This window comes from Armigeres subalbatus, chromosome 3, assembly GCF_024139115.2.
Source record: "Armigeres subalbatus isolate Guangzhou_Male chromosome 3, GZ_Asu_2, whole genome shotgun sequence".
Lineage (NCBI taxonomy): Eukaryota > Metazoa > Arthropoda > Insecta > Diptera > Culicidae > Armigeres > Armigeres subalbatus.
The window spans coordinates 944,228-965,301 of NC_085141.1; the positions used below are offsets into that span (position 1 = coordinate 944,228).

At 38.8% G+C, this 21,074-nt stretch overlaps 1 long non-coding RNA gene across 1 annotated transcript in view; it reads left to right on the forward strand.

Annotated features, from left to right (window-relative positions):
• Positions 1-8,496, forward strand: part of LOC134220513 (uncharacterized) — an 88,259-nt gene extending 79,763 nt beyond the window's left edge. The window contains exon 3 of the long non-coding RNA XR_009981932.1: positions 8,404-8,496. This is a non-coding gene — a long non-coding RNA (uncharacterized LOC134220513). The remainder of the gene's footprint in view (positions 1-8,403) is intronic.
• The last annotated feature ends 12,578 nt before the right edge of the window (positions 8,497-21,074 follow it).

Consider the following 21,074-nt stretch of genomic DNA (forward strand, 5'->3'; position numbering starts at 1 on the left):
ATGTTCCACACGAAATCGTCGTCAAAAATGGTTTTAAAACGATTTTATGGGCCTTCAAACTTCTGAGGTCGGTGTGGGGCATTACGCCCATGCTCATTTCGTATGACCGAAACAGCTGAAACATTCGGTTAATTGCCTTAATGTAGGCAATTAAAATGAAAATCAGTACGATAAGCACATGCGCGTTTTAACCCATCCACTGGCGCATCTCACCCCGCATGGTTTCAAAATCATTTTTTTTCGGGTGCTTTTTAAAAATCAAATTTCTGTGCAATAAAATGGACAATTAGATATCTGTTATCGGTAGTCAGTCGCAGATATGCTGTTCTTCAGTATGCGCTGATGAAAACTGGCTGAAATGGTGGTTTTCATTGATAAAAATGGCATTTTCCTTAACGTGGGCGTCCTACCCCCAGTTCCCCTATATCTTTTCAATTGCTTGGAACTACTACATGCTATTTGAACTGGAATGGCTTCAACAGTTTCAGTAGACAGATTCATGTAGACATTCATTCGCACTGATAAAAGATATTGTAAATAATATAAGTTATTACGACTTTTTAAATACTCATCTACGATTAATTTTAATTACTGTATCAACTATCGTATATGATGCCTTCAATACAACTATTTTTTGGCAAATGCGATTTTATTCGCCGTTTGTTATACGATATGCGGTTTTCGTAGACGGCCCTCCTTTGCAACTCTTGTTTCGGTATGTTCCTAAGCAGAATTGTATGAAAATCTTAAATCCGTGGGATGGGTATACTTTGAAGCGACATCACTGCTAACCTTCTGGATTTCATGATAATGATTTAGAACACATTTCTACATCTTGCGTAGAACATATTTCCTGTTTTATGCAATATATACATTTCAATCGTTACCCTTCCGAATCAACCCAATCTCGTAACATGATTGATAAACTTTTAGATCAACATCTCGATATTAGGTTTAACATAGCCAGCAGTGGTGATTCGGTAAACGCTCTGCTGCCTTTGTCGCTTGTTTCAGCCCAGAAATGCCATTCATCAGTCACACTTTTGGATGTTAGGCCAGCAAAAGTCGTTGCTTCTAACAAATTACAAAGGGGTTTTTTTTCTGCAAACGTGGAGGAGGGACAAGTCTGAAATGGTCAAATCGGGTAAAGTGTGCGCCTTTCATAAGCAGCACCATGGAAAAGGACCCAAATTGTGTTGTCTGACACCGCCACCACATTGCATACATCGGGTCAACAAACACTGTGTGGGGTGGTGAAATATAATCAGCTGTCATGATCTGCGTAGGCGTTCCGGCGTTGTTGGCCGCCGGCATATGTATGTAGCGCTCTGGTTTCCGTTATTGCTTCCGGTTGTTTTAGGGACTGTTTGAGTGAAACGGAAGTGTGAACGGGTGTTTCGGGTATTTCTCTCCTTTTTGTGAGTTATTTTTTTATGTGATCCCATACTCTGGGAAGTCACTAGAGAACCCAACCTAAAACGGATCAAAACTTAGAAATAGGTGTCACGCTTAGTGCCTCTTTCGGTTAAGATGATGACATGACCTCGTTTAAGATTTTCCTTAACTTTTATGTGGGACAATCTCTTTTCGTGTTCTTACCCTCTTCTATTTATAAAATAGTTCTATGTAAGTATGGTATCGTATGTGTACTCTTATTAAGAGAAGAAAGTGTTTCAAATTTGAGATCCTAATGTTGACTATTTATATTGTTTTCAATTGACTCGGTAGTCCTTTGGCATTGCTGTGAACTAGAGAGGAATGTAACTATGCATCCCAATAATTAACGCATTGCAATATCGTGGACCATATGAACCTTCGCACAAAACTTGATTTTCTGTAGTGTTGTATACAGGACAGACTATACTCAATACTCATGTTCTGCATATAGAGAAAGCATCGAACTGAGTAACGGCTATTCGGTTTCTTCATGTTACGTGCTACCCACGACGATAGTCCTGAAACCAAAATTTATGGCGATTGTTTTATACTCCTCTTCACTGTTAATTGCACAGCAGAGGCAGTTTGGTTAAAAATAAAATGGCAACTCTATTAAATAAAAAGTAGGAGTTCTTGTAGTGAAAGAATAGATTGTACGACAATTCCCCGAAAACCAATTCCCCGAATGCAATTTTCCCGAATGCAATTTCCCCGAATGTAACAATTCCCCGAATGCAATTCCCCCGAATGTAACAATTCCCCGAATGTAACATTTCCCCGAATGTAACAAAACCCCGAAAATAAAGTAGTTTTTGCAAACACATAATTGTCATCGACTATTGACGCCCGAACAGAGCAGCATTCAAAGATTTGATCCAGAGTGTCTCTTTGGAGATGCCGAACATGACCAAATCTTTCGATAGCCCTTGATCTTCTTTACTGTTAAATTATAAGCATATTATAATAAAGTGTTTTCCTATTATTTTTTTCTAAAATATTCGAACATAGGCTGAATTAATTTAGTGGAGCAGAATCGCGAACATAAATTCCGTTTGAAAGCATCATGGTAAAAAATTGTGTAATCAAACTCCTGTCCTATGTAAGGTCTATCTCTTCTTAAGAAGATACTGTAATCGTGGATATGAATCCTTAAACAAAATAATGCGTATGCCCGGAATAAGGCAATGGTGAATGTGATCCCTTCTTTAAAAGTAGTACATCTACTTGGAATAACGCAATGGATTAATTTGATCTCTACTTTGAAAGTAGGTGTTTTTCCAGAATAATGAAGGAGTGAATGTTATTCCTTCTTTAAAAATCTGTATCTACCTGGTACATGGAAACGGTAGATGTGATCAATTCATTAAAGTTAGGCGTTAGCTCGAAATAAGCCAAAGCAGAATGAAATTACCTTTTCAGAAGTAGAAATTTGCCTGCAATAAGGCATTTGTTTGAGAAACTGCATAAATCCATTTTACACAATTTCGAGAAAACAACAAAAAATGGTTTTTGAACAAATTGGTACCGAATCTTTCGATTTCATCCATGCAGATCAATAGTGTTCGGCAAAACTCAACACCCTGGGGTACTTCAAGTGCAAAAACTATAAACAGTACTCCACAATTGCTCTTCAAAGTGCGTGGACTTATGTAGTTTCTCAAACAAACGAAAAAAATTTCATTCATCCCTGAAGAACATATTTTTTGCCAGAATACGTATTTTTGGACGAGGATTCAGAATATATAAAAATCTCATTTTGGCCAAAAATGTTACATATGCAGTTCCTCAAACAAACGGTTCAAATGTAGTCTCTTCCTTTGATGTAGACGAGTTTGGCTGGAATAGATATAATATATGAGATCGCCTCTAGCAATAAATATCAATTATATAAACCGAAAAAAATGACGTGTTCATTCTAAGAAGGCAATATCTCCTCCATTGTCCTTATACTGCGTAGACGCGATCATTTAAGGAAGGCATTATCTCCTTCCTTCGCTTTACTCCAGGCAAACGTGTACAATTGAAGAAGGGTCTATCTACCCTCTTTGTCTTATATCGGGCAAACGTGTTCATTTTAAGAAGGCATTATAACTCGTCTTCCCCTAATACCGGGCAAAGCGATTAGATAGAGATAAATATCCTTCTTCCTAATTTTTCCATTCTCTCTTCCTACATCTCACTTCGTATTTCGCTCTTTCTCGCTCCTTACATAACACTTCTTGCATCACATTTTTCACTTCTTACTCCATACTTTTCACTTCTTACTATGTACTTACTTACTGTACTTACTTCTCATTTCTTACTTCTCACTTCTCACTTCCCACTACTCACTACTCACTACTCGCTTCTCACTTCTCACTCCTCGCTTCTCACTTCTAACTTCTCACTTCTCATATCTCACTTCTCATTCTCGCTTCTCACATCTCAATTTTCACTTCTCACTTCTCACTTCTAATTTCTCACTTCTCATTACTCACTTCTCATTACGCTCTTCTCACTTCTCACGTCTCACTTTTCACTACTCACTTTTCACTACTCACTATTCATTTTCTCATTACGCTCTTCTCACTTCTCACGTCTCACTTTTCACTACTCACTATTCATTTTTCACTTCTTACTTCTCACTCGGCCTAATGACGGTTCGGCATACAGTAAAACCTCCATGAATCGATGTTCCATGACTCGATATCGACTCATGGAAGCAAATTATGCCATATTAAAAAATATTTCCTGGGTTACTTAGATGGTCCCTTCAATCAGCTTCCAAAGGATTTTCTATTCCACATCTCGAGATGTCCATGAGTCGACGGTCCCTTCTACATCGACTCATGGAGGTTTGACTGTAATTGTCTTCGGCCCAATGTCCCAGCATCTTTTTTTTTTACAATTTTTAAGCGAGTTGTCCCGCGACGCTCACTTTTGTTGCAACTCAAAATTATGTCAAAAGCCAATTATGCGACTTTATGTTAAACGACGTAGATTCCTTTTTCAGTTTTAGTTTTATCTGCACTGTGGAAACAATTCGGGGAAATGTTACATTCGGGGAAATGTTGCATTCGGGAAATTGTTACATTCGGGGAAATGATACGTTCGGGGAATTGTTATTCGGGGAAATTTCATTCGGGGAAATTGCATTCGGGGATTTGGTTTTCGGGGAATTGTCGTACAATCGAAAGAATAACTATAACGAGGACGAGTCCGTAATATCCCATTTAATCCAACCACTTGTTGTAAATACAGATACGTATTTCGTCCTCAACAGTAAGGTCGTCATCAGTGTCTGGTACTTGACACGAAGACTCGCACTTGACTGACAAGTGAAGACATTCCACTAAAAGCTCAAAATAATTTTATCATCAATATATGGAGTTATAAAAAAAACGATAGGCATTGAAAAATGTCAAGTGATCACATTCAACCACACTTTTCTGTTTAATTATTACATTACCGGTGCGGTAATGCACTTGCAAGAGTTACCAATGTCTCGGATCTTTTTTTTTTCTATTCAATATTATGCGGTGGACGGGCTCATTTGCCCTCTCTTTAAAACAGGGCACAGACTGGAATATGCAATTGCCGAGGAATAACTCTTCTTAATTCGGCGTACAAAATTTAGTCCCGTATTCTGTTCAACGGATTGAGACCGCTTGAAGAGTCCTTTGTCGGCGAATACCAGACAGGTTTTCGAAACGGAATGAGTTATGGAAAATTATGCTAGAACATGATTTTTCGGCGAAACTGATACGGCTGTTTCGGGTAATTTTGATCGAATCGAAATTAAGTGCAAGGGTTGCGGATGAAATATCGACATCATTTGTTACCTTAGATGGATTGAAGCAGGGTGATGCACTCGCGAATTAACTGTTCAATATAGCGGTCGAGAGAGCGATTTGGAGAGCTGATGTGGAAAACAGCGGTAGCATTATCACAAGATCGCATATATTCTTGGGCTATGTGGACGATATCGATATTATCAGAATTGATCGTCGTGCCATGGAAGAGACTTTTGTGTCTTTTAAGAGGGAGACAGCAAGGATTAGACTCACGATCAATACCAGCAAAACGAAGTACATTATTGCAGACAAACAACGGGTCCATTAGTGGTGGTGGTAGTGAAATGGTGCTGGATGGTGAAAAATTTCAAGTTGTAGACGAATGTGTATACCTTGGAACTCTAGTGACGTGCAAAAATGATGTTACCCGCGAGGTGAAAGGCGTATTGCAGCTGTGAATAGGTTTTATTACGGACTTCGTAACTAGTTTAAGTCCCGTAGTCTGCAAACGAAGACAAAACTCGCGCTGTATACTACTTTTATTCTTCCGGTGGCTTTATACGGCCATGAAACATGGACGTTAAAGGGGCTGATAGGAAAGCCTTCGAAGTGTTTGAGCGTAATGTGCTGCGGACAATACTCGGCGGTAAACAGGAAAACGGCATCTAGCGACGTTGCATGGCTCGACATGTGTAACGGTTAGTGTCACGAGTTCAGAATTGTTTCAAACTATCTCCACTTATGCGCCAAGCAAGTAGCATGAAACTACTTGCATGTGGATTAGCATGAGTTCACCCGGCGAGACTACTCAAGGCGAGTCCCTTCGCTAATAGAACAATCCCGAGTCAATCGTACAACAACTGTCTGTTCCAATCGCTTTCGCTAAACCTTGATAACTTTTAGGGCAAAACAGAAATTAATCAAATGTACTAACGATCAAGCTCACTCTCCATTCAGTTCCCAAAAAAAGCTCTTTCTCATTAAAATGTATAATATCTGCTTTTGATCTTAATCGTATCTGTTCACCATGGTATATGCCTTATAAGTGCCTTTAAAAACATCTTATGCCTTACTTCTACTGCGTGCACGCTTTCTCATTTAAATTGTTCTTGTTCAGTTTAAATTGCGAACGGTTATTATAAAAATAAAAGGTCTGACCTGCTTGTAGACATTCGAGTCTTACGATGCGATATTCGCTCCACGAACACCTGTGCTCTCTGAGTGCGGTGAGTACCCACAATTCACTTCTCACCGCCCACTCGACGGTTCATCCGACGACGAACTTGATTCTGAGGGATATCGCCACGCGCCACGGGTCGGTCGGCTAGGCTCTCAGTGCTGTCAGTTTTCTCGCTCTCCGTTCACTACCAGCGCACGCCTCCGCAGTGGGCTGAATCCCGTCAATCCTGGGCTTTTTCCGAAGCGGTCTTCTTCGCTCCGACGGTTGAGCTGCAACGTACGAGACAGCTAGTTCTGTTGGACGGCGTTGGTATTAGTGTACGTGTGGGTCTGGTTCTCGATACCAATCCTAAATTTCCTTCGAGGCCAACGTCGATTTATTCGGTGAATGACGTTCGAATAATTCCGAATAGAAGCGTGGATCACCTCCTTTGAACCAGGGCGCGTAAGAGTCAGATACGGGCTCGATGACGAGGCGAGCCTACAAGCCGCCGGGCTTCTGATCTGTCTCTAGAGATAGTGTGGGTGATCACTACACCCTACGCCCCACACGCGCATATTCACTTGAAGGATGGTGATGTCCTTCAAAAGAATGAAATATAATAAACGTTCGCATTACATCGTTATCTTCCTAGTTCATCTCAAAGTTTAGTTTAATTACCTGCACCTCGTGGGAATAATTGCACAGGCGATGTTATGACACAGCCTAATTTTTAAGTTTTCTAATCCCTCGATTGGACTCGGCTATAATTAATCATTATAAAGATTATAATTTACACATTATCACACTAGCTTTCCTGGACTCACATTTTGTGTTTGAAAACTTTTCACTCTAGGGCCGATTTAAATAAATTCCACTTCTGTTTCGCAAAACAAACTTTTCGATCGACTTACGATCACGGTTTCACTGGTTTTTACTAGTTTAGGCTTCAATTATCGCAATCACTTCTAATCTGCTCACCGATCGAATTGAGATTCCTTGATCGTCCGAATTTTATCAAAAAGGCCAACGCAACGCCCCCGTTTTGAATCTATTGTCTATGAAACAAAGCCCTCATCAGTTCAAATGGAACCTGATGCAGTTAATCGCTATCAATTTTAGTGATGCGATTTTTCCAGCAAAGTTGTTACAGGAAAGATTTGAATTTTTGGTTTAAAAACCCACCAATAGGAGCGTTTGTGTTGCTTTAAGTATATATCGTTTAACCTTTGCGGATCCATTGCGTTCAATTCTAGTGTAACTAGCTTAGCGAAAGTGGGATTTGTTTTTTTATTCAACGTGTATATAATTAAGCTCTGTAACCTTGATATTCTCTGTAACCTTGTTACACATGTTGTTCGTATGCTGGAAGAGCGTCAAGCGAAGATTCTGTTCAGTAGAGAACCCGGAACAGGACGTAGGCTTCGTGGAAGATCGCGTACATGGTTGCTTTTTGCAGTTGAAGAAGACCTGAGGGCGCTCAACGTTCTGGGTGACTGGAAGCGATTGGCCTAGGATCGAGTCCAGTGGAGAAGGATACTTCATTCGGCGTAAGTTCATTGAGGGAAGGCACAAACTCGTCTCATGACAAGTGAAGACATTCCACTAAAAAGCTAAAAATAATTTTCTTAATAAGATTTGTAGCCCATCAAGTATCAGGAAAGAGTTATGCAGTGATATGAACACCAACGGAAGGGTAGAGTCCTTCGCTAACTTTTTTCTGAAGTAACTATATTGTTTTACTCAAGGTAAAAGCCACTCTTATAAAGTGTTGATTTTTGTTTAAACAAAATTCTTGTCATTCTAAACCAAATATATATTTGAATCATGTCCTTTTGTTATATTTTTTGAGAAATTGAACGTATATACATAATCGGAAAATGTTTATGATTTTCGATAGAGCAACATGTGATGTGAGGCAACTAAAATGCTGCGATGGAGACGCATTATATTTCACTCTACGATACCGAAACAACCCAACGCCAATGCCAAAACTATGTCAATAATTTTGTCTTATGTAAATGCGTTCAACAGTCATCTAGCAGTGAAGTATGACGACTGGTGGCATCAGTTAATGTTATTTGATAGAGCTACATCGTGCTTGAGACGAGAGGTGGCCACCTCTGGCTTCGTCAGTGAGTATGATCTTCCTTAATCTGCATTCTTTTTGTTAAGAAAATTATTTTGAGCTTTTTAGTGGAATGTCTTCACTTGTCATCAGACGAGTTTGTACAATCCCATTGAATTTCACCACTTAATTGTATCTTGACAGATACGTATTTCGACCTCAACAGTAAGGCCCTCTTCAGTGTCTCGTACTTGACTCGAATTCAATGGGATTGTTCAAACTCGTCTTATGACAAGCTTCATTCTTTGATTATTACTTTCTAAGTTTTTCAAAAAGATGTGCTTTTCTTCGACTATATAAATTTGTCAGCGGATAATGTCCCTAGATATTTTTTGAAATGTTCAATTGAACAGATCTATTAACTCTATATACATTAAAATGAATTTCTGCCTGTCTGAACCTTTAAAGCTAGATCTAAGAAAATTTCTGAAGCATTAAAGCTAGATCTCAAAATATTATTTTGCTTCTCGTTCCTTACTATAGTTAGATTGCCATGAAATAGCATGGTAACACAATACTAAAGATATAAACAAAATGTTGCTTGGTTGTCATTGAATAATGCGACCATAACTCAGCTGTGCTGTACCTATGTGTAAAAACCCAGATTAATCCACCTAGCGGTGATAGTGCCTTTCTCGTTTCTTGTGAGTGAGTAATTTCTTCGCACTTTTGGTATGAAAAAAAGTATTTTGGCCATAACTTCTGAGCCCATAGTCCGATCCGGCCTATTTTTAAAAGGAAACAATGGGACATGATTCTGCGTCGAATGTTGCGAGTAAATCGGCCGTAAGTAAGTGCCTAAATAGAGAAAAAAAAAATCTTGTAAAAACTGGCCATAACTCCGAAGCCCATAGTCCGACTGGGCCGGTTTTCGATACGAAACAATGGGACAAGATTCCGCGTCGAATGCAACTTGTTGCGAGCAAATCGGTTGAGGATAAATGCTTAAGAAATGAAATGGTTAAGGATAAGTGCCTGAAAAATCAGTGAGATTATTTTGCGCACACACATACACACACAGACATCACTTTAATTCGTCGAGCTGAGTCGATCGGTATATAACACTAAGGCTCTACGGGCTTCCTATAAAAAGTTCGTTTTTGGAGCGAACATATAGCCTTTAAGTAGGGGAAGGTGGGTAGACTTGATCCCCGGGGAGACTTGATCCCCGGGGAGACTTGATCCCCGGGGAGACTTGATCACCCCCTGTTTTATCGAGAACTAAAGTAGTTTTGTTCTAGCGTATTTTTTAGTATGATCTATAGACAAATGACCTTTATGTGGTGAGTTATTTTTTGGGTTGACAACCTTATTTATTCTGCAGGGCGGTTTGTATGTTTGGACCTTCCTAAAGATTTTTTTATTGGCCACGCAAAATTTGAATAACTTTTCATAACAATGACCAAATGCTTTCGTTTTTTTCACAGCACAAAGCCATAAATGTGCTTAATGATTTGTACTGGTGGAAATGTTAACATTCCATCAAAGTTTTAGGATATTTGGATTTGAAGTTATTGCCTCAATATGGGGACATTTGATCCCCCATTAGTCACCCATACAAAAATTTGGCGAAAAAATTAAAAAAAATATAAATCTGTTCTCTGGCTTCCGATTTTTTGTAGATTTGACAGATTTGATGAAGGGTTGGCAGGAAACATTATTTATTGGGTAGATATCATAGAAAGAGGATCAAGTCTCCCCAAATTTAAAAATAACTTGTGCTGTCGAATTCAATAACAAAAATCGTTCATGTATACGCACAGCAATTCGAAAGTTGCGCCTGTTTTGAAGGAAAAATATTTAAAAAATCTTAGGGCACCTTTCTAATTTTAACAGAGCAAGCTCTTGAAGAGGGATCAATTTCCCCCGAATATTTTAAAAGGAGACTTTTGACAGCATTCTAAAAAATCGATTATGTATCAATAACAACAATATTTTAAGGACTGTCGTACATCAGTAAGGTTAAATACTATATTTCTTAGAGAGTCAGTGTGGAAATCGCGTATGTTTATTTATTTTTGGCTGTGATACATCGGAAATCAGAAAAGGGGATCAAGTCTACCCAGTCTCCCCTATACTTTGTATACAAGAAAGGCTAAAAGATTTTTGGTCATAACTTCTAAGCCCATAGTACGATCGGGTCAATTTTCAATAGGAAACAATGGGACAGGATTCTGCGTCGAATGCAACTTGTTGATAAATAAACTTGTTGAGAATAAATTCCCAAAAAGTGAGCTAGACTTTTTAATGTGCTTTTTATTAAAAAAAAGTATTTTGGCCATAATTTCTAAGCCCATAGTCCGATCGGGTCCATTTTCAGTAAGAAACAATGGGAAAGGATTCTGCGTCGAATGCAACTGCGAACAAATCGGTTGAGGATAAGTGCCCAAAAAGTGAACTAGACTTTTTAATGTGCTTTTATAAAAAAAAAAAAATAATTTGACCGTAACTTCTAAGCCCATAGTCCGATCGAGTCAATTTTCAATAGGAAACAATTGGGACAGTATTCTGCATCGAATGCAAATCGGTTGAGAATAAGTGCCCAAAAAGTGAGCTAGACTTTTTATTGTGCTTTTTTATGGAAAAAAAAATCATTTGGCCATAACTTCCGATCGGGTCAGTTTTCAATAGGAAACAATGGGACAGGATTCTGCGTCGAATGCAACTTGTTGCGAGCAAATCGGTTGAGAATAAATTCCCAAAAAGTGAGCTAGACTTTTTAATGTGCTTTTTTATGAAAAAAAATATTTTGGCCATAACTTCTAAGCCCATAGTCCGATCGGGTCAATTGTCAATAGGAAACAATGGGACAGGATTCTGCATCGAATGCAACTTGTTGCGAGCCAATCGGTTGAGAATAAGTACCCAAAAAGTGAGCTAGACTTTTTATTGTGCTTTTTTATGAAAAAAAGTATTTTGGCCATAACTTCTAAGTCCATAGTCCGATCGAATCAGTTTTCAATAGGAAACAATGGGACAGGATTCTGCGTCGAATGCAACCTGTTGCGAGCAAATCGGTTGAGAATAAATTCCCAAAAAGTGAGCTAGACTTTTTAATGTGCTTTTTTATGAAAAAAAGTATTTTGGCCATAACTTCTAAGCCCATAGTCCGATCGGGTCAATTGTCAATAGGAAACAATGGGACAGGATTCTGCATCGAATGCAACTTGTTGCGAGCCAATCGGTTGAGAATAAGTACCCAAAAAGTGAGCTAGACTTTTTATTGTGCTTTTTTATGAAAAAAAGTATTTTGGCCATAACTTCTAAGTCCATAGTCCGATCGAATCAGTTTTCAATAGGAAACAATGGGACAGGATTCTGCGTCGAATGCAACTTGTTGCGAGCAAATCGGTTGAGGATAAGTGCCCAAAAAGTGAGCTAGACTTTTTAATGTGCTTTTTTATGAAAAAAAAGTATTTTGGCCATAACTTCTAAGCCCATAGTCCGATCGGGTCAGTTTTCAATAGGAAACAATGGGACAGGATTCTGCGTCGAATGCAACTTGTTGCGAGCAAATCGGTTGAGAATAAATTCCCAAAAAGTGAGCTAGACTTTTTAATGTGCTTTTTTATGAAAAAAAATATTTTGGCCATAACTTCTAAGCCCATAGTCCGATCGGGTCAATTGTCAATAGGAAACAATGGGACAGGATTCTGCATCGAATGCAACTTGTTGCGAGCAAATCGGTTGAGGATAAGTGCCCAAAAAGTGAGCTAGACTTTTTGCGCACACACACACATACACACATACACACACACATACACACACACATACACACACATACACACACACATACACACACACAGACATCACTCCAATTCGTCGAGCTGAGTCGATCGGTATATAACACTATGGGTCTCCGGGCCTCCTATAAAAAGTTCGTTTTTGGAGCGAACATATAGCCTTTACGTATACTTTGTATACGAGAAAGGCAAAAATACTTTAAAAACATTGATATTTATTCAAAATTTTGAAAAGTATTTAAAAATACTTCTCACAACTAATCCCAGAACAGACATAACTTTCCAACAAGAACGAACAAAACAAATTTATTACGGGGACCTGTAAATAAAAAGCACATCCATTCAATCACGAAATTGCCATTTATTATAAAGTAAGACAACCCCTTCGGGCAATGTGACCACCTGAATAGCTATCGGTATATAAGTTACGGACGTAAATGCAACCAGAGTCAAATTGCTGGAACGGCAACTGTTAGCGTCCAACTCTAAGCTAGCCACATTGGACCGGACGTAACCGGAGACCAACACCTTGCACATTCCGCACCGGTGTTATTGGAGCCGCGACCGACACCCATGATTGATGGTTCTTGCCAGTATCAGCATAAAGTATTCCCCAGCTAGGTTCCATAATAATTAGTTAACAATAAAAATTCATTCGTATTTCTTCACTCGAGTAGACAGGTCGATTGTTTAGTTTTTTAAAAACGTATCTCGAACGACCAAAAACATAAGTGGCGCAGTCGGTAGGATCCGGTAGTTTTCGGTTGTGATAAGTGTAAAGTGAAATCGCCCGCCAACTGGAAGAACGTGGGAATAACGTCACCGACAGGAGGCATCTTCGACGGATTATTGAAGATTCGAGACGATATCCAGCACTCATCAAGCGAAAGCCTGCGGATCAACTTAATCAACCTATCCCCTCGCGACGGTTCATCGCGGAAAACTAACTGTAAGTAAACGAATCTATCAACAACATTATCGATTAATAGTGATAATAAGTGAAACAGTGAAAGTGAATTAACAATAAATCCCTAAAATCGTTAGATAAAATATTTGTGAATATTAAGTGAATGATTACAAGGAGAATGTCTGAGGAAATTACACAACAAATTGAGGCTCTTACAGCCCAAATTGAGCAACAGAGACTACAAATTGAAGCTCTATCATCCCGTCCCCGTTCAAATTATGAAAGTGAAGTAGAGTCTAGAGTAAGATTGCCTTCCAATCCTACTTCCTCATTTAACCCATCTAGAGTGCCAGATGCAATCAAACTAATTGTCCCATATAAAGGAGATAAAAATCATTAGCCACCTGGATCGCGTCCGTCGAAGAAAAACTCGATCACGCAAAGCAATTATGTCCATCAGCAGCAGATGTCACTATGGTGTTACCTCTTTGGACAAGTATTATTAGGGACAAGATAACAGAGGAGGCCAGTGAAGCTCTTGAAGCGCGACACACCCCTTTGCGATTGGAATATTATCAAAAAAGTACTTATCGAGTACTTTGGTGATAAACGAGATCTTTCTAGTCTTGTAACCCAGATTTGCTATTTAAAACAAAGCAACAAGAATATAACGACCTTTTATAACGAATGCCGTGAATTATTATCGGATATTGTTGCAAAGCTAGCCTTAGATCCTGACTTGAACAGAAATATTCAAACCCTTTCTCGCAGTTATGAAGACATGATCCTCAATTCATTTATTGATGGCCTCGTCGAGCCATATTCCACACTCGTTAGAACTACATGCCCTACTACTCTTCTGTTAGCTTATCAACGTGCGCTTGATCAATTTAACGCTGCTCAGCGCAAGAGAGAAAAATTTCCAAAACATCAGTTTCTTCCGAATAACACTAACAGAGCTCCGCCTCAGCAAAGTGGAAATTTCAATAGATACCAAAATAATTTTAGGGCTCAACCAAATTACAACCCGAATTATCGCCCATACTATCAAAATAATTTCAAACCTCAAAATCAGAACCAGCATAACGGTCAATTGCAGAACGCAATTAAATTCGAACCCCAATCTTCCTCAAACTTCAGACAGAACAACCCACCCCAAGGCAACATGAGGATTAATTGTCACGAAGATCAACATGAGTCCGACCAAACTTTCCCATATTGCACTAATTCCGATCAGTACACAGATGAGCCATATGAAGATCCTGTTGAATATCATGACGACTCAAATTTTCAACCAAGCCCAGATGCGGAAACCAAAACGTAAATAATTTTCTTCCCTACATCGTTGTGCAAGTACAAACGAAGCAGCTAAAATTCCTCATTGACACAGGTGCCAACAAGAATTATATTGATCCAGCCAAAGTTTTGCCAAATGCAATTTTTGAGTGTAAACCTACATGCGTGAACAATATTAATGGTTCATATGAAATTAATCAAAAAGTAAGGTTGACCATTTTCCAAAATAAACCTGCATTAGATTTCCAATTATTCAAATTCCACTCTTTTTCGATGGCCTTATAGGATATGAGTCCCTTAAGAGTCTCGGAGTAGAAATATTGACTTCCACTAATACATTAAAATTTCCGGAATATTCCATTCAAATGTTACGAAAATATCCTGACTCTTTTCGATATCTCTCAATGCTCACGAAGAAGTTCCCGTAGTGTTGAATACAAAAGTTAGTCATGGAGATTTTTACATCGAATACCCTCTTCCCCTAACACAAGATGTGATGATTGTACCAGGTCTGTATAGGGCTGACCATAATAAAGCCCACATTTTATTGAAAACTGTTGCAATTTCACCGTGAAATGCAACCCAAACTGTTTAATTCCTCTGAATTGAATAATTTTGAAGAACGTAAATTGAACACAACGTCTAAAAATGAATGCCGCTTTGATCCCGCTCCAATTAACCCGAAATTGAGAAATCAACTTCGTATCGATCATCTTAATGGAGAAGAAAGGGATAAACTTCTAAAACTTATTTCTAAATATCAGGACGTTTTCTTCATTAAAGGCAATGACTTGACCTTCACTAACGCAATCAAGCACAAAATTGAAACCAGGGATGAAATCCCTACCCATGCGAAGAGCTATCGGTACCCCTATTGCCATAAGCAAGAGGTACAAGATCAAATAAACGAAATGTTAGCTCAAGGCATTATACGGCCTAGCACATCCCCTTGGTGCTCACCAATTTGGGTTGTCCCAAAAAAGGCGGATGCCTCAGGCAAACAAAAATGGCGTTTAGTTGTCGATTATCGTAAACTAAACGATAAGACAATAGACGACAGATACCCGCTACCAAATATCACTGAGATTTTGGACAAACTTGGTAGGTGTCAGTACTTCACGACGCTGGACCTCACCTCGGGTTTCCATCAGGTAGAAGTTCATCCTGATGATGTGTCAAAAACGGCGTTTAGCGTTGAACATGGATTATACGAATACCTTCGCATGCCGTTTGGGTTAAAGAACGCGCCTGCAACATTTCAGCGCGTCATGGATAATGTTTTACGAAATTTATTAGGCAAATGTTGTCTTGTGTACATGGACGACATAATTGTCTTTTCAACTTCTCTGCAAGAGCACATTGAAAACTTAAATAAAGTTTTCCTAGCTCTCAAGAATGTTAACTTGAAAATTCAACTCGATAAGAGTGAATTCCTAAAGAAAGAAGTAGCATTTCTTGGTCACATTGTCACCGACCAAGGTGTGAAACCAAATCCTGATAAAATCAATGCCATTCTTAAATGGCCTATTCCAAAAATCAAACCGAACTAAAAGGGTTTTAGGAATTCTTGGCTACTACAGGCGGTTTGTCCCTGATTTCGCCAAAATCACGAAACCATTAACCGCCCAACTACGCAAAGGAGAATCCGTAGAGCACACGCCTTTGTTTATGAAAACCTTTGAAACCTGCAAAAGTCTACTGACTCATAGTAACATTTTGCAGTATCCCGACTTCGATAAGCCATTCGTTTTAACTACGGATGCGAGCAATTTCGCCCTAGGAGCGGTGCTATCGCAGGGACCTATCGGAGCGGATAGACCCATAGCTTACGCCTCGAGAACATTGACCAAGTCCGAAGAGAATTATTCGGCCATTGAAAAGGAATTGTTGGCCATTGTGTGGGCAACTCGATACTTCCGCCTGTATCTCTTTGGTAAGAAGTTCACACTCTATACTGACCACCAACCTTTAACATATGCCCTAAATTTAAAAACCCCAAACACAAAACTCGTAAAATGGAGACTTCAGTTATCCGAATACGATTTTGAAATAAAACACCGGCCAGGGAGACAAAATGTCGTGGCAGATGCTTTGTCTAGAATACCTGAAATAAATGTAAACGAAGAATCATCCGATTCAAGTTCAATTCATTCAGCAGATACTGACGTGTCAGAATTCATCGAATGCACCGAACGTCCCATTAACTTCTTTCGCAATCAGATTATTTTGAAAATCGGCACTGAAGATTCTGAAACCTATGAGGAAATCTTTCCGAGAGTTCATAGACGAATCATTACCAAACTAAATTTTGGAGTTCCATTAATGATTCGAATCTTCCGGGAATGCATGGACCCATCAAAACAAAATTGCATACTTTGCCCCGAAAGCTTGATTCCAACTATCCAAATTGTCTATAAAAATTACTTTAGTAGACATAAAATCTTCAAGATCAAGATATCGCAGAAAATGTTAACAGATGTAACTAATATTCAAGAGCAAGATTCGCTCATAGAACAAACCCATGAAACCTCACATCGAGGCATCAAAGAAAATTACGCCGAAATGATTAGACGTTATTATTTCCCTAACCTTAAGACTAAGATTAGGAAATTTATTATCTTATGCCAAATTTGCAATAAGGCCAAGTACGAGAGGAAACCGTATAAGATAAAACATGGCGAAACTCCCATCCCTAAAAACCATTGGATATCATCCATATCGATGTTTTCATTTCGCAACCCTACTTATTTTTGTCGGTAGTCGACAAATTAACTAGATTTGGAAGCCTCATCCCCATAAAATCTAGAGCTATTCCGGATATCAGAAAAGCTATACTGAAATACTTTGCCTTGTATGGAACTCCTCAGCTAATAGTTTCAGATAACGAACCGGCTATAAAGTCCATTGAACTAAGAGGCATACTCGCAGATTTGAACGTCCAACAATATTTTACTCCCGTTGATCGTAGTGAAACCAATGGCATCGTAGAACGCTTCCATTCTACAATAGCCGAAATATTTAAATGTAATAAACATAGGTACCCGAATGTCACTGTCAAAGAAATGTTCCTTATTTCCTGTACTCTTTACAACAATAGCATACATTCAGCTACCAACATGAAACCACGAGAGATATTCTACGGGATAAAAGACGACGAAGAAAGGCCATTGGATCGTGAGAGAATGTTAGAAGCTCGGAATAAAATCTATGACGAAGCTGTGCACCAAATCTCACAAATCCAACGTAACCAAAATGCTCAAAGAAACCCCCACCTCTGGATGTAGGTCAACTGGCGTTCACCAAACGACACGGAGTAAAAAACAAGAGACAGGATAACTTCACCCCCGTCGTAGTCGCCGAGGACGGGCAACAGACGTTCCTTGATGAAAATCAAAGGAAGTTACATAAAGAAGCCCTTCGTCGAATCAGAGAATAGGAATACTTCAAGTGAAAGGCTAACTATATACAATACTGTAAGAATATTCCTTTACGCAGAACGTATGGCTTGGACATATCCCAGCACTTGCTCAACTTTTCCAAGCTTAATTACAAATCGCAATAACTCCTAAACCAGATAGTCGACCTGCTAGCACTAATCCAATTAAACCCTATCACTATACAAATTCCATTCTAAATAATCCATCTTTGCTTTAAGCTATCGTACTAAACCAGAATAAATTTAGTTATTTTCACTAAAAAAAGTTTTTCTAATTTTAGGACAACAATATGAAGGCTACCACGCTCATCATTTTCGCCGTGATCATCTCTTCATCTACAGCAAGATCCTCCCTAGCATCCAAATAACCGATCTCCAACGAAATCCTGGTTTATTAACACTAGACATTGGGAAAACCTTTGTAAAAATTGGGAAGCATCAAATTTACCACACAATTGACTTAAAACGATACGAACCAATTCTTGCAAAGCTCGAAATTATCCTTCAAGGAATCAAAAGTTTTGAAAATTATACAGATATAACCAAAATGCTTGAGTCAAAATTTAGCAATACTCAAACTCTGTTTCACAACCTAATGCCAAGACATAGAAACAGACGAGGATTGTTCAATTTTCTCAGTTCTACTCTAAAACAAATTACAGGCAATCTGGACGATAATGATCTAATAAAATTTCGGAGAATATCAGAAAGTTAGAGTCCAATAACGAAATTTTGATAAACGAAAATAACGAACAAGTCCAAATCAATAGCCAACTTCAAGATAGGATGAATAGAATTATCAGACAGTTAGAAAAGGATCATGATCAAATCAAACGAAGTCTAATAGATTCACGAACTAGTTCAGGTGTAGCGAAAAATTTGATAATTCTACAAGACATTCTAAAACCAATATTTTAATTGATAATGTAAATGATCACTTTAGAACCATTTTTGAAATAGTACAGCTAGCCAAATTAAGAGTTATTTCCAAAGATATTTTGACTCCTGATGAATTAAAATTATAATACAACAATTTGAAACCCAAAAGCTTAACGTAGAAACCGTAGATCAAATGTACGAATTCCTTGAAATAAGCAGCTTCCATAATGAAACTAAGATTATTTTGTAATTGAAATTCCCTCGCTCGAAACTCTTGCCTATAAAACTCTCTTACTAGAACCTTTGATAATTAAAGATAGGACGCTGAAGGTACCGGCAACCATAGCAATCATCAACGATTTCAATCTCTACTTCATCAACAAACCCTGCCAGGAAATAGGACGCAACCACATCTGTAGCTTGGAAAACCTTCAAAACTCGACAAACGATGGCTGTTTCTCAATGCTTCTCAACGGAAAACCAGCAAACTGCTCATTTAAGGAAGTAAGCCAAGTATCGGTGGTAAAACCATTAACCCCAAATCATTTGGTCGTCAAGCAAATCAAAAACCAAGAGATCATTACTTCTTGTGGAATACATAACAGAACTCTAACTGGCACATTTTTAATAGAATACCATAACTGTACTATCTATATCGATGGGTTGGAATTCACCAACAAAGAATGGTATAAAACAGGTCAGTTATCAATCGTTCCACTGGACGGTTTGGACATCCAAATTAAAGACCTAGAGCCTGAGATGAGTTTCGAAAAATCCACATCAACAATAGACATCATCTGGATTCTCTAAGAAAAACCATGAATTCTGTCGTACTAACGTCAATGTCTTTATCAGGCGTCAGCCTGCTTGCCATTATAATCGCCATTTTATTTTATATGAGCAGAAAAATTTTCCATGAGAAGCAACGTGCCAAACCTACCGGAAACGAGGACGTTTCGGACTTCAAGGAGGGGCCAGTTACGGACGTAAATGCAACCAGAGTCAAATTGCTGGAACGGCAACTGTTAGCGTCCAACTCTAAGCTAGCCACATTGGACCGGACGTAACCGGAGACCAACACCTTGCACATTCCGCACCGGTGTTATTGGAGCCGCGACCGACACCCATGATTGATGGTTCTTGCCAGTATCAGCATAAAGTATTCCCCAGCTAGGTTCCATAATAATTAGTTAACAATAAAATTCATTCGTATTTCTTCACTCGAGTAGACAGGTCGATTGTTTAGTTTTTTAAAAACGTATCTCGAACGACCAAAAACATAAGTTATATAAAATAATAATTACTCGCTAAACGATTGCGGACCCGGTGGGTTTGAGTCAACAGGAAAAATTCATTAGCGATACAAAGTAAGCGCCCCGCACGCAAAGCAAAAGGCCAGTCAGTGGTGAAACCCCACTCACTGCCTGCAGCGCGAATCAAAACTCTTTTCAAAACCATTCAAAGAATGTTGGGATATAAAACGCGTCGGTTCACCTGCAAGGTCGGCAAAAAGTGCCCCGATTGGATATCCTGCCTACAACCATTAGGCATACTTGGTGAAGACTGTCACTGGCGTTCTGATTTCAGATTAACACTGAAGGTTAGGACAGTGTTACAACAGCGCCATGTAGTATCTGAGTCTGAAGTCTAATATTTGTCTCGAAGACGGGCGATAAGAATCATTGTGATTGTTCGGGTTGCTTCAACGCCACTGCCATCACAGAGGGGACCGCTATGATGAGGGTCGAATATTGAAAGACCCGAATTTCCTTCCCAGCGTAAAGCGGAACATTTCTCATTTAGTTTTTTATGTGTTTCGTTTTCCGGTTTCCTTAGGACGCTTGGCTTGAACCTTTTGCGATGATCGCCCCGGAAGACGTTGCAGCTGCTGAATATGCCTATAAATTATATTCTTTCTGGTACATTTTTCTGCCGTTTGTCAAATGGTTTATGAAAATACCGCATACGTGGAAACTTTTGCTATACAAGTTTGCATGCTACTGATTTTTTGCTGACTGTCTTCCATGTCGAAAACGAGTTAAAATTGTATTTTGAGAAAGATGCCATCTGGCCAGTGTACGTGCTTTCAGAGAAAAGGAAAAGATCGTTCGTGTTGCACAGAAATATTGAAACATTTATTTTTTTTTCAATAAAGAGAATTTTTAATTTTGAAATGGACTTAAAATAATTTATATACATACCAATAGTGTGCAGATTTTAAGTGCTACGGAACCTTCTAGATCTAGAATGTAAGATGCGCTGCAAGCAAACAAGACCACACTGAATGAGCTCAAGCTCAATATATTGAAAATTAGT